Here is a 15,389-nt window from a genome sequence, read left to right as displayed (position 1 = left end):
AAACTTATGCATTTTCTTTGTGAAGTCTCCAATAGCACCGATAAAACAGATAGCCTTTGAACTGTTTGCAATTTTTCTTCTGTGTCAAATGCCAATACATTAAGTGTAGGCACTACATGTTTTGCACCTGCATAACAAAAACTTGGAAGAAAAAAATTTTAGAAATTTAGCAAAGAAACAGTCATTTGATAACAATGAAAAATCATGCTTTGTAGAAGAATCTGTAAGCCCACCTGCTACAGATTCACATGTGAATGAATTCATCTATAGGAAAGTCTTCTTAAAATAACTACTGATTTTTAAAATTAAATGCTGATATTCTGTTAGCAAATCTTGTTTTCTATGTGGTCATCTGCCACAATAAATGGTAAATATTGATAAACATTTTTGTGCAAGTTACATGTACATTGGCTTTTGTGAGTAAGGAAATTCAGTACCTAATTTTTCATTAAACATGTACATGTGGTTTTTGGAGCTGATGGCTGCCAAAAGGGATTACTTCAAAATAAAAATGTTACCAAATAATAAAATCAATAGTTGCAAATGTCAATTATATAATAAATGCAAAACTGGTATTGTAAGAGCATTCAGACTATTCTATGTTCTATGGTGGGGCTGCTCAGCCTCTGTGTCCTGCATGGACCAATATTTTCCTGCACACCTACCCTCTGGTTTCCACAGTTCCCGCGGACCCTGCCAACAGGCATCATGGTGGCAGGCTGCACACCATGGGCCCCAGCACTCTGCACAGGTAGCCGGTAGGGCAGCAGCAGTCACTTCTCACCTGGAGAACCTGGCTGATCTCACGTGCTTATATCTGGGTACACTTCACATCCCTTGAGAATGGGGTGTCAGTTACCTTGTGTCTGGAACAGAGTAACAAAAGGGCTTGGGTATCACTGGTCGTCTTTCAAACCTGACCACAAGTTCAAAGGAGAACTCTGAACTAGCATCTCACACACAGCTATATAAGATCTTGGCAGGAGCTGGTGGAACAAAAAGCAGCTCTCTCTACCTGCCCCTCCTGGCTTATTTTGTTGTTGTTTTTGTTGTTTTCTTTTTTAAAAATTGAGTCAGAGGCTGGGCGCAGTGACTCATGCCTGTAATCCCAGCACTCTGGGAGGCCGAGGCGGGCGGATCACGAGGTCAAGAGATCGAGACCATCCTGGCCAACATGGTGAAACCCCGTCTCTACTAAAAATACAAAACCTAGCTGGGCATGGTGGTCCTGCAGTCCCAGCTACTCGGGAGGCTGAGGCAGGAGAATGGCTTGAATCCAGGAGGCGGAGGTGGCAGTGAGCCGAGATTGCGCCACTGCACTCCAGCCTGGCGACAGAGCGAGACTCCATCTCAAAAAAAAAAAAAAAAAAAAAAAAAAAAGTCAGAATTAGGTACTAAAAGCCATATGACATGCCTGAACAGGGACTTGAACCCTGGACCCTCAGATTAAAAGTCTGATGCTCTACCAACTGAGCTATCCAGGCTTCTTCCCTGCTAGTCTATTTTAATGTAGTAATAAATAACAGCACTTTGTTAAAAATAATAAAGGTATAATCTGTGACACATCCAAAGTGGACAAGATGAAGAGATAATAGGTATACGCCAGGATTCCCCTGGGCAAACTGGGACCTATTGGTACCCTATATATTAAGAGTCTTGGGTTTTGTTTTCACTTAAGCAAATGTCCAAACTTTCTTATCCTTTTCTCTTCAAAGTGTTTTCCTATGTGCCCATCCCTTAGGACTTCTAGCTCTTGTATAAACAGATAATTGAGGTGCAAATATCTGATAGGGTGTCGTACAGGATGATTGCAAATCCCATCATGATTAAGGTCACAGACCACTCCCCAGATAAAACCCAGACTCAAGCTGGGCGCGGTGGCTCCAGCCTGTAATCCCAGCACTTTGGGAGGCCCAGGCAGGAGGATCACAAGGTCAGGAGTTCGAGACCAGCCTGGCCAGCATGGTGAAACCCTGTCTCAACTAAAAATACAAAAAATTAGCCAGGTATGGTGGTGCGCGCCTGTAATCCCAGCTACTCAGGAGGCTGAGGCCGGGGAATTGCTTGAACCTGGGAGGCAGATGTTGCAGTGAGCCGAGATTATGCCACTGCACTCCAGCCTGGGCAAGACAGCAAGACTCCATCTCAAAAACAGAACAAAACAAAACCAGACTCACCCCTCCCTTGTTGTAAAAGACTGTGCTAGAGCCTGCAGAGTGGTTCTGCCCTATCCACCCTCCCTTCCTTACCAATGACATGAGCTTGAAGATGGAAGCCACCTGTTCAAGAGAGATGTTCAGAAAAATAAGAGTTGCTAGTGACTGGGGAGCTGCCATATTTATTCATTACCAACCTCCATACCCAGCAGCTGATTGCAATTCTTGACCTAAACAATTACACATTGCTGAAGTTCTTGCTTCCCATTCCAGGCTCTTCTGCCTCCACTCTGTCCTTGCACCCCAAACCCCTGCCATACAAGTCACGAAACTCATTCCACTCATCCTTCATCCATGCTATTACCTTGGCTGGAGATACCTTTCTCAGCCTTGACATCCAGCTACTTCTGCCCTTCTGCCAGAAACAAACGTAGTCATCACCTCCTCCTGGAAGCCTCTCTGGGCTGCACTCCTGAGACATCCCAGGCATGCTCCTGCACCCTGTTATATGATCACCTGTTAACACGCCTGCCTCCTTCAACCTGTGATCAGCTTGAGGGAGGGCACTGTGTGTTCTTTCTTTCTCAGTCTGTCATCCTGTGCCACCATGCCTCCTATATGGCGACATAGCAGGCATATGTAATGGGAAATGATTGAATGAATGTTGAAACTCACCAAATAGGGGAGGGTCCCGGAAAGCCTCTGGGAGGAGGATACCTGATTGGCCTGTAAATGTAGGGGTCACAATGTGGCAGTTACACATTCTCCATCAATAGGATCAAGTCCATTATCCTATTAAACCTCCTTGGGGACCTTGAGGGTGAGAGGACATGCCTATTAGTAACCCCCGTTTATGGCTGGGCAAATGGAGGCATGGGGAGGTTAAAAGCCCCAGGTCAACCCAGGAGTTGGTGATGAACCTGCTGTGATTGGCAGTCGTGGGGACCTGATGCCGGTTTTGTTCTCTGAACCTCACTACTTTCAAGGACTCCTCAGTTCATTCTCTCAATCTCTTTCTTTTTGTTTTCTTTTTTCCTCCAGTAATATCCAAAAAGTCCCTTCTCCAGATTAAATCATCCTGGCTTCAGATATCTAAAGCAGCTATTTTTTTTTTCCTTCAGCATTTGAAATGTTTTTAAGGGTTTATTTCAAACACCCTTTTCTTTGAACTGATTGTTCAGAACTTTCATTCCACTTTGTCAGTGTGTTTGGTAGTTGGCTCCGATTTCTAAAAGGTTTTTATTTCTTCTCTATTAGCGGCCACCACCTGCTTACTGTTTGGATGGGTTTTGCTTTATTTTCTTTGCTTTCATCTATTGAAATGGATGAGAGGAACCTTAGGTAATGAACCTTGTTTCCAGTTTTCCCCCTCACCTCCCCTATTTTTAACTCCTCCTGCCACTGCTAAGGATGAGGCAAAGGACGAAAAGTTCCCTGGGTGGTAAGTCTCTGGGAGTCACTCTGCCTTTCTCCCCAGGTGTGGGGATGGAGTGGCAGGCAGGCGAGGGCAGAATGTGCCTGGAATGTGTGCAGTGCTGTTGGCTTTGCAATTGCCTGGCCATCCTGTTTCCCCACAGCAGGATGCATGGTGGCCTTCTAAATGGCCACTCTGGCTGGAGTGAAGTGGTGTCTTCCTCCAATCTTATAGGGACCCCTAAGCTTCATGGGGAGATGTGAGTGTCAGTAGCTGTTGCTGAGGCCCACATTGCCAGACACTAGCTTGTTCCATTTTTGGTTTATCTACACACATTGGCCCTTATGGGAGCAGCCTCACATATAAATATATAAATATTTTACCAGTTCATCCTGCCCTCAGGGTATCAAGTTTAATGAACTAAATAGCCTCCATTAATCACCCAACAGAATGTTATTTACTTCAAGGGAAAGGGTAAGTGGCCTCTGCAAAGACACGTCAAGGACTCGGTCTCGGCAACTCTTCCCTGTGCTAGGTCTTCCCAAATCTTTAAGAACAAAGTCCTAAATCCCGGGCTGGGTATGGTGGCTCACACCTGTAATCCCAGAACTTTGAGGGGCTGAGGCAGGTGGATCACTTGAGGTCAGGTTTGAGACCAGCCCGGCCAACATTGAGAAACGCTGACTCTATTAAAAATACAAAAATTAGCTAGGCATGGTGGTACCCACCTGTAATCCCAGCTACTTGGAAGGCTGAGACAGGAGAATCACTTGAATCCAGGAGGTGGAGGCTGCAGTGAGCTGAGATCGCATCACTGCACTCCAGCCTGGGCAACAGAGTGAGACTCCATCTCAAAAAAAAAAAAAAGAACAAAGTCCTAAATCCAGAAGTTCTGCCAGCCAAGTTGACACATTGCTTTCCTGTCCTCTCCTCTCCCCTTACCAAATTTTAGTATTACTTTTTAATTAATTAAATAATTAAAGAGGGTCTCACTCTATTGCTCAGGTGGAGTGCAGTGCTATGATCACGGCTTACTGCAGCCTCAAACTCTTGGTCTCAGGTGATCCCCCCTACCCCAACCTCCAGAGTAGCTGGGACCACAGGTGCATGCCACCCATGCCTGGTTAATGTGCGTGGTGTTTTTTTTTGTTTTTGTTTTGTTTGTTTGTTTGTTTGTTTTTGTAGAGATAGGGTCTCACTATGTTGCCCGAGCTGGTCTCAAACTCTTGGCCTCAAGTGATCCTCCCACCTCTGCCTCTCAAAGTCCTGGGATTACAGGCATGAATCAATGTGCCCAGCTTGCCTACCATATTTTAGATGTCAGTTTCCTCACCCTTTTGTTTAAAATACGGCATACTCTCCCATATCTGCCCAGCCCAGAAATGCATGGTCATGGGTTATGTCGGCCCAGGGAGGGTGAGAAAGGTCTTGAGCCCTGTTGTCATGATGACCCCATAGCCAATAAATCAAGTCCAGTGTAAGTAACATTTGAGCAACTGGAGAAAATGGAACTGAAGTGGGTACATATCAGAGGCCCTTTGACATCTCTGAATATCCTTTGTAAATAATATCTATTGCCCAGCTTAGAGCTGTGAGAGCCACTCAGCGCAAGTGTATATGAGTGGAAAAATGAAGGAAAGGGAAGGGCAGAGGGAAGGGAGTGGAGATTGGTGCTGAGACACAGGGGGTGGCCTTGGGAGCTGATACAGCAGTGCCTGTGTTAAGCTAGGCTGTCCATCCTTCGGCACCCCAGTCCCTACTCCTGCAGCCACAGATGAAAGGCAAATTTTGCAAGCCAACATCTACCTTGCCCCTTCCTAGGAACAGTGAGGTCCTATCCATTCTGATCCCACTGAAATCTAAGAGAATTGGTGGAGATCTGCTGTCCCAGCCCAGAAAATGGCATCATGTGTGAGGATCGGCCCTTCACATCCCTTCTTTTGCAGGGCTGACCACCGCCTCACCCACTCCCTGCTAGAGGGGCCCGGCCCCTCCCTGCACACATCCAGACTCTCCAAAGCATCTTGCATTTGGCCAGAGGTCTCGGGAAGCCTCTCCAGGCTGTGTAGGGCTTTAGCCCAACACTAATTAGTAATGCAATCCCGCAAAGAGTGAAGCTGCCTGCCACCTCCCCTCACTCATAGTGATTTATGTTCAATTTGTACAAATGGAGAAAATGAGATTTCAAATTTCAATGCCATTTCTGCAATGAGGTGATTAAAAGAGAGAGAGGTATCGCCTTCCACTGTATAGAATATTGATCCCGGCGCTATTTTCGTTTGCAATAACCATTAGCTCAGTATTATTTGCAAACCTCTAATGTGAACCTGGAGATGTAATTTACATTTGTGCCTCACTTATTTGCTTTAACAAAACAACACAAAAGCTTTGGGTCTTTCAATCTATCCATATTGTCAATAAAATTAGCAGCTTGAAGGGAAAAAATTATATTCAAAACCATAACTTCCCATTAACTACCGCAAGACACAACACATCGTTGCAAAAGAGAGAGAGCTTCGTAGCTAAATCCTTTCTTGTTCTTTCTTTTCCTCCGCCCCCTCTTCCCCCTCCATGGGGTTAGAATTCAATGAACAAACTTGAAAGTGAAACATCCCCTCCTCTGAATGTGGATCAGCTTAGGGTCTGGGGGCTGGCTGTGCACATCTGAGGCCCGATCCCTCCGAGGGTGACCCCGGAGGAAGAGAACGCGTGGGCCCCTGCTCCAAGTGCCAGCGCACGCCTGGCCCAGAGGTCCATCGGGCTGCCAGGACAAATGCGTACGCATAGACACGTGCACGGAGCCTCCGAGAGAGAGCGAGAGACCAAGAGCGAGCGAGTGAGAGACAGAGAGAGAGAGAAAGAGAGAGAGAGAGTGTTCCTCAAGAGAGCCGGGAGCCAGGGTAGGGACCAAAGGGGCTGGAAGAAAAGATGAGAAGGAGGTAATCAAGAAATAAAAGCATGGGGGCTGTGCTCTGCCAATTCAAATGGCAGTTCCGTCAGCCTCGACGCTGAACAAATAGGCCACGTAGCTCCGCGTTCTCATTTCTTGTCTCTGCAAATCCGTCAGCTGCCTACAAGGGCCTACCAGACCCTGGAAGACGAGAACAAGAAAAAGGGAGAGTGGGGGGCGGGGGAGCTAATGACCCATAATTGCCATGATAGTGGGAGAGGGGCCAAGCAGCTGTTTTACATTCCTGGTATGTATAGTATGCAAATATCGACAAAGGCTCGACACAGTTTCGCTATTGTGGATCCGGAGGGTAACCAAATTAGCCTTTGGCAGCCATGGTAATTGGGAGGTGCTGTTCCCATTAGGAGTCCTGCAAATTATGAAGAAAAATGGACCGAGGGCTTTGTCACAAATAATAATACCAAGAAGAAAAGCGCAGGCGGCTGTCTTTTCTTTTCTTCCCCTGTTCCCCACCCTCTGCCTTTGTTTTTTTTTTTTTTTTTTAAATTTCTGCATTGTGTTGTTAATACCTCTCCATTTAGTAATAAGAAAACAGTCTGAAATCCCCCACTAGACAGTGCACGGACTTGATTGCAAGAATGTCAAGTTTGCAGGAGGGTCCGGGGGGAAGAGCTGCTTTCTGTTGCCCGAGCCCAGGGGCTGCAGGTAGGAAAGGCGCAGTTGTGCAGCAGTAAAGACTTCCCGCCCAGAGTCCTAGGTGAAGAGAGAAGCCTAAAAACTGACGTCTCAAAGAAAACGCTCTTTCCACGAAGCATCTTCTCCGTATTGTAAGGGTGCAGAGAACATCTCTTCCTGGAGCATAGCTGGGCTTTATCCTCCACCTCACTCCCAAAGAGTCTAAAGTTCTGGCTTGATTGAGGCTCTAATCTCTTAACAATTCAGACATGGGCTTGAAAAACCTCCAGTCATGATGCATTAAGCCCCGAACTCATGCCGAAAAGGTTTGCAGACTTTTGCCCTTGGCATTCCCTTGAGATGGCCTAATTCTATGTCCCTGGGAGCTGGATGCCTGGTGACCAGATGGGCCACCGGCATATCAGATGACGCTATGATGAGCTCAGCCCTTTGTGGGGCATGAGTAAATGAGGCAGAATGGTCCGTTCGGGGCCAAGTTTGCCCCAGATGAGAGACACAGTATCACCAGGGTAGCAGGGAACTGTGATGCCTACAGTGCATACCCATGTGAGGAGCAAAGGACCAATACTTCCCAAAGCATTCTCTCCTTTAAAACAATCATCTTCCAATTTCCTATGTTTTAGCATCTGTTGGTTTGGCCAGAGGAACACCTTCGATGAGAAAGGGCTCTCTGGAAATACGATGTCTTTCATCTATGTTCCTCCAGTTACATAGGAACATCTCATGCATTGGTTCGCATTTTATTTTTACATTGTATTTCATACAAGTGTACAATGTTAAAACACAGAAAGGAATATAAATCTACTTGGATAACTGAAAGGATACTACCACATACTCGCCTTTAGAACCAGACAGAATTTCCCATAAGGAAAAAAAAATGGAATTTTCATAAGGTTTGAAGTGTCCTCAGAGACACGACTATAAAAGGATACTGCCAATTTTGTCCTCCAAAGGGTAAAGAAAGAACTAATGGCTAGTTGCATGCATTTGGGAAATTAACAAAAATAGGAGGAGGACTGAAAATAGATCAGGTCATAGCAAAGTCAAATAGAGGGTTGAAAAATGAGTAAGAGGAAATGGCAACTTGCTTGCACAATGTCAGTGCAGGTGGGACCAATGGGTGACCTCAGGAATGGAGTGAGGAGGAAAATAGCCAACCATGATACTGGTTTCTTTCCTTTGTGTAATGTCCAAATCCCATTTCAGTAGACAAGGGAATACTGGCCCCCATTCCTTGTTAGTTTTAAATGAAGAACATTCAGCTGTTTAGATACAGTCCAGGTTTCAAGTCTGTTTCAAGGTAAATTTGAGGGTGAGGGAGAAAAAAAAAAAAAAAGAAAAAAAAACTTTCTAGCATTTACAATAATTTTTCTTAAGAAAAAAATATTCTTTGATGAAAATACTCTACCATTTAGGGACTGTGTTTAGGTTTTTGTTCTAGGTCCACCCCTTGACATGCTGATAAGGGCTGCAGTGTCCAGTACCCTGCTCGACCTTTCTCTCTTCCCTTCTCAGAGTTCCAACCACACTAAGTGTCTTTCTGTGTGTTGAACCCAGTATGTTTTTTCTCATCTCTTATTTTCACACAAGCTACTCCCTCTGCCCACTGGATGTCCCTGTGTACTGCCCTACCATGTGACACAGGTATGCACACATCCCTTAGGCTGGCTCATCCTCATCCTCTTCCTCAGGTCACTGCTTAGATACTACTTCCCCCACACAGCCTTCCAGCCTTGTCTGACTTTCTTAGTCTGGGTGAAAACTCCTCCTACCATCTGCTCTCAAGTGCCTAGTGCCAGAACTTATGACAGAATTTTCTGTCTAATCACTTTTCCAAGGCTGTGAGCAACAGGAGAGCAGGGACCACCTCTCTTGTTCATCAATGTGTCCCAAGTTCCTAGCCCAGTGTCTGGCACATAGCAGTTGAGCCATAAACATATGTTGAGTGAATGTCATCTGATTATTCAAAAGCTTAATTGAGGGCCTAAAGTATTGAGGCAGCAGAATGGGTCTGAAGGCGGGGAACATAAGGCTGATTCATGCTGACTTCCTAGAACTAAATCAAATGGATTCGATTCAGCTATGACAGGAAATATCCTCTCCATTTACACAGGGCATACACAGAGTAAATGACTTTGTAACTTTACTTCATCCTCTTCATTTACATAGGACATACACCAAGTAACCAGTGGAAACCTCTAGAGGGTATTGGAACACCAGAAAATTCTGTAATGGGGCTCTTGAGCCCCTGTGCTCAGGCCTGCTCCCACCCTGTGGAGTGTACTTTCCTTTTCAATAAATCTTTGCTTTGTTGCTTCATTCTTTCCTTGCTTTGTTTGTGTGTTTTGTTCAATTCTTTGTCAAGATGTCAAGAACCTGGACACCCTCCACCAGTAACAGTATCACTTGATAACAGGTCTCTAACACTTGGCTTTTGCATTGAGGAATTCTGCCTTTGAGGAATACCTGTCAATTCCAGAATCCCAGAGGGTCCCCCACATAAAGATAGACCTGCATTTATTCCAAACACCAAAATTAACTGGATAGTGCTGGGATTACAGGTGTGATGCAGTTTTTATTCTAGCCCAGGACTTTCCTGGTTTCCTGCTAAATCTAGGGTCTCTCTTGCTCATTTTTTTTCTCTTCAGGAATGAAGTTTGCTTTTATCTGCAAATGTTGCTAAGAAAGAATCCATCGTTCAATGTACTGTGGTCCACTCTGCACTTTAGGGTCTCAGGCTTTACCCAGAACCTGGAGCAAGACCACTTCAACTCTTGCAAGAAATTCACAGGTAACACTAAGGCGAATTCTTTCCACTGTAAGGCCAAGGCAATTTGGGTTACTGGGTATTTATATCTTAGGTATATATGTGTTATGGCATAAAACCTGCTTGGAAAAATAAGACTTATAAATGGACAGCAATAACAGAACTAAAACGATGGAAAATGGTATGAGAGATTGGAGTTGGGTAGAAGAATAGTGTTCCTTATGCTGAAATAGCTTGCTATTTAGAAAAAGTGAGGGTTTTTGACCTGGAGGAAATGGCAAAAGACTATCAATAGGGAGAGTGCTAGGGCAGAGGATTCCCGAGTGGAGGTTCATAAAAAATTAAGCTCGGATAGGGACCACATAGGTGAGAGACGTTAATAACAAATGAAAGAGTTTAGTTAATGGTGGGCAGCTTGGGTGTGGCGCTGTAGGGTGCAGTTACTCAAATGTCTTCTGAACCCATCTCAGGAGGCCTCTTACTAAGGTCCGTTATAGCAAGGGTCCAATAAATCACATCTCTCTGTATCTATGTGATTTTTTTTTTTTGGCAGAGTCTCGATCTGTTGCCCAGGCTGGAGTGCCAGCATGATTATGGCTCCTTGCAGCCTCAGTCTCCTGAGCTCAAGTGATCTTCCCACCTTAGCCTTCTGAGTAGCTGGGACCACGGGCACATGCCACCATGCCCAGCTAATTTTTTATTTTTATTATTTTGTAGACACGGGTTCTCACTATGTTGCCCAGGCTAGTCTTCAACTCCTGGGCTCAAGTGATACTCACCTCAGCCTCCCAAAGTGATGGAATTACAGGCGTGAGCCACTGCGCTCAGCTCATGTGATTTCTTAGCCTCCTCCCGCACTAACTCTGGGCTTGGCTTTGTGAGTTGTTTTGGCTGATGGGACTTTAGCAAATGTGATGCAAGCAGAAGTTTGAAAAGTGCTCATTCATCGGAGTTTGCCTTCTCTGGCTCTTTGCTGGGACTCCTTCTAGCACCATATGCAAAAAGCTGAGCCTAGCCTGTTTGAAGATGAGAACCTACATGGAAAGAGAGGTCCACCTGTCATTGCTGACTCACCTGAGGTCCCAGACATCTAAGCAAGCCCAGCCAACATGATGTGATACAGAAACGCACCCACCCAACTATGTCTAGCATAAATGTTCTACCTGCAGAGTAGTGAGCAACTGTATCATTTTTGTTCCAAGCTTCTAATTTGGGGGGTGATTTATTCACTTGGCAATAAATAACTGCTACAAGGTCCTCACAAAAGGAGCCTAGAAGAATTTGAGAGAACAAATTTGCTCCTTTGGGAGCTAATGTAAGAGCTGCAAACACTGAAGAAAGCTAAAGGAATGGTGCCATCCTTTAGGGCTGGCTGATCAGAAGTGTTGCAATACCATGGCAGGTTGAGGGTAGCAGCCATATGGGTGGCAAAGGAAGGAGGGACAGCCTACTATAGTGCTGATGAAAAGAGCAACATGGACCTGCACGGGGTGGGGTAGGGGTAAAGGAAGGCCAGAGTGATGGAGAGAATAGCAGAGCCCACATCAGCAGGGACCTCATGGCCCAATGGCAGGCCATGGCACTGTCAGCCCATCTGGAGAAACCACAGGGATATGAAAATAGGTGTTGGTATTGACACGGATGGAAACAACTGGCAGATCTCAATGGCTGCCTCCTGGGATCCTGGGCAAATAAACATTGGGGATGGGGGTGATGTTTTGATTACACTGGGAAAAGCTTCACTTATCAAGTTTCCCTCATTCCAGGCAATTGTCTGACTTAGGAAGCCATAGAATCCCTGGAAAATAAAACTGTAGGACAAGATGTACAAAATCCAGCAAAAGTCGTCTGTCATCCCAGACATTACTTTTCTATTTTCATGACCCCATTGCTATTGAAGTTGAGGTCCAATATATACCCAGTTGTTATGATGCTAAGACAGACTGGAGATGAAGAGCGTTTGTTCTAGAAAGAACCAAATGCCAGCTTAACCACCCACTATTTAGTGACCCTGGGCAATTTATTTAACCTTAGTTTTCTTCATCTGTAAAATGGAACTAATAATAGTTCCTATCTCATATGGCTGTTGTGAAGATTAAATGGAATTATACAAAGTGTTTAGCATGGTATCAGATACATAGCAAACTCTTAAAGTTGCTATGATTATTTTCGATAGCTATTTAGAACTCCAGATTTTCTGAGCAATTCATTTGGATTATCAAGAAAAATTTCATCATCTGAATATCATCAGTACCTTCCGTGATACCTAAAATATATTAATTAGGGAAAATGCCCTCTTGATCCCAGCATTTGAATCTGGGAGGGAGAGAAGATAATCCTATACTTTCCTTATGTTTGGCATTCTAATGTATTCCTGATGAAAATCTTGATGCACATTCAACTGTATTGGATCTTTATTTTTATCCCATCTGACTAGCAAGTTCTCATTAAGATATGATTTAAGAACTGAAAGTTCATTAAAAAGATCATTTCATGACAAAGTGAGATGAGCAACGTAGAAATGATTCCATAGCTTCTCTAGGTCATTCCATTTAGGGCTTTTTTCCAACTGAATCCAGCATAATTCATAGAAGCACTAAGATTTGCCTTTCGAAGGTCTGGAATAATTCAGCAATTAACATCATACACTCTTATTACCTGATGCATTAGATCCAAATTGCAACAAATACCAATGCTAGCAATTTGTTTTTCCTATAACTTGCTTACTTTAAGCAGCATTATCTTGGAAATCTTTCTTCTTAAATTCAGTTCTAAGAAAAAATATTCACAAATAATTTATTTCAAAATAATCTCTCCTTACTTTTTTTAAAGAGTAGAATTATGTAGAAAAAAAATCAGTAACATCACTTTATAAAAAGAAACAAAATTCTGACTCAGAATGCTTAAAACAATTTTTCTCTGATAGTTTTTTTTCTGACTGAATAAAACAAAGCTCATAGTAATTGTAACAACATTAGCACTCTTTCAAGAGTGGAGATTAGTCACTGAAATCTTGTGTTCTACAATGTCAAAATTTGTCTGAACTGCACTTCAATAAAATCACAAAATGATAACAGTGTCTCCATTCATGCTATATAAATATGAAAAACATCAAATCAAGTGGAAAAACATGAGATGTGCCATTTATATAATTGTTACAAATTTCTGTTGTACAACCAATTTCTACAAAATTCCATTGCAGCTATTCAAATACTTGTGGAAGAATATCTTAAAACCTTTACATTTCACGTCTTAAAGTTAACTTAATGGAAATACTATCAGTAGACACACTGACAGTTTTATCAAGAATTCCGCTGCAGCTCAGAATGGAGGAATAACATCAGCTGCTTCATCTACTGAGACATCCAGTTCAAGGATCATCACACTAACTCCAGTATTTCCACTAACATATTCCCAAAGATGGGAAGCTTTCCATAGTGTTTCCAAGGCAGGTTTGTGAACTTTTGCCCAATTCCCATTGAAAACTTTTTAATGGCATAAAAATATTCTCTCATTGTTCATGCTACTAAAAATTTTATTTTGGTTTAACCAATGTGGAAATTAGTTTCAAGGTGGACCTGATACGTCTGAAATAAAAATTGAATTGCTATGTTACGTAACTCCACCTTTCACTGACGCAACCCCATTTAACAAATCCCTTTGCGTTAAAACAATAAAATAGGTCAGTGCAGTGGCTCATGCTTATAATCCCAGCACTTTGGGAGGTTGAGGCAGGCAGATAGCTCGAGCCCAGGAGCTTGAGACTAGCCTGGGAAATATGGAAAAGCCCCATCTCTACAAAAAATACAAAAATTAGCCAAGCGTGGTGGCACGTGCTATAGTCCCAGCTACTCAGGAGGGTGAGGTGGAAGGATCACTTGAACCCAGGAGGTCGACGCTACAGTGAGCCCTGACAGTGCCATTGCATTCCAGCCTGGACAACAGAACAAGACCCTGTCTCTCAAAATATAAATAAAATAAAACACCGCCTCTCCAATGAAACTAAGAAACTGCAGAGGTGAGAGCTAACTGATATTTCCTTGAATGAATATATAATACAATGTCAGATTTCTCCTGTGACTAATATTTATCTCATTACTCTGTCGGGTGCAGTTTTTATATATGGTTGTCATATTTCTATAAAGTGGATATACCTTTGACAAAATGTCATCGAAATATTCTTGGTCACCCTGCTTTTTACACTAATGAGATTTCTATTAGTCAGGATAAAGTTAAGCTCTGCTGTGGTAACAAATAAACCCCTAAATCTCAGTGGCTTGACATATCACATCCACACAAAAGCTGACATGACTTAGGAAGTCCTCCTTCCTCTTGAAGCTGAGTTATCTGGAATATGGCCTTGGCTGTTACTGTGTCGGGGGCAGAGAGATGGAAAAGGACCTGGCTTTTACCTGTTTCAGCCCAGAGGTGATACATGTCACTTTCTCTCTCCCTATCCATTAACTGGAATTGGTCACATGGCTTCAATTCACTGCAAAGCTGCTGCAGAAATATCACAGAGCATGCAGATAGCTGGAAAGCACCAACTGTCTGCCACAGGCATTAAAATAAACATAATGAAGCTATTTTGAACACGCTTCAAAAGATTTCAAACTGTAGGCATGTGACTTGTGCTAAACCATTCAGAAATCCGTGGCATTCTCACTACTTCATAACAGAGTCAATATTCATTATGTGTGTGTTTACATGGGTAGCACTGAGTCTCATTGGCTGGCAAAGTGGCACAGGTGTACATACTATGTATAATATGTGTGCTTATAGATAATGATATGGTCTAAAATGAAACTAGTTTGGTCTAACTCGTTGCTTGTCAACTAGGGACAAAATTGCACTTAGCAGTGTATAGAGACATTTTTGATTATCACAGCTGGAGGCAAGGGGTGGGGGTGCCACTGACATCTAGTAGGTAAAGGCCACGGATGCTGCTAAACATCCTAAATGCACAAATCAGACACCCATCTCAACTGTGAATCGTCAGTGTTGTTGGCCCAAATTGTCAATGTTGGTGAAGCTAAGAAACTCTGGTCTACCAGATGATCCAGGAAATGCTATCTCCCCATCATGCCCATTGAGTGCTTTTCAACAGCCAGAAGCAATTGCTTCCTTTCAGCTGCATATTCTTGCTTCCTCGGTCCCTTCATTGATGATTCCAAAATCTGTATATCCAAATGCTACATACCTATGCAGCTGTCTATCAGTTACATTTATCGAGATGTCCAACCATCTCCTTACATGAAATCTGTGCAAAATGAAATTCATTGCCATCTCCTGCCTCTGACTCCAACCTCTTTCCCACCTTCTTTAGTGCCATTGGCCTTCACCTTTCAGTTACCCAAGCTCGAAACCTTAAACAAGCCACTCCTGACTCCTCCCCCTTCACAGTTCCACACACCACCCAATTCTGTAGATTTTTAGCTCCCACAA

The 15,389-nt window shown here is 43.6% G+C and overlaps 1 long non-coding RNA gene and 1 other non-coding gene across 2 annotated transcripts in view; both read right to left on the bottom strand.

The window, feature by feature from the left end:
* Positions 1-15,389, bottom strand: part of LOC112205884 (uncharacterized) — a 423,180-nt gene that overhangs the window by 220,187 nt on the left and 187,604 nt on the right. The gene's annotated exons all lie outside the window — the stretch shown is intronic.
* On the bottom strand, positions 1,412-1,484 carry TRNAK-UUU (transfer RNA lysine (anticodon UUU)). Its single transcript has one exon. It is a non-coding gene; the product is annotated as a tRNA-Lys (tRNA).

This window comes from Pan troglodytes, chromosome 18, assembly GCF_028858775.2.
Source record: "Pan troglodytes isolate AG18354 chromosome 18, NHGRI_mPanTro3-v2.0_pri, whole genome shotgun sequence".
NCBI classification, from domain to species: Eukaryota; Metazoa; Chordata; class Mammalia; order Primates; family Hominidae; genus Pan; species Pan troglodytes.
This window is presented reverse-complemented; position numbering and strand designations above follow the sequence as displayed.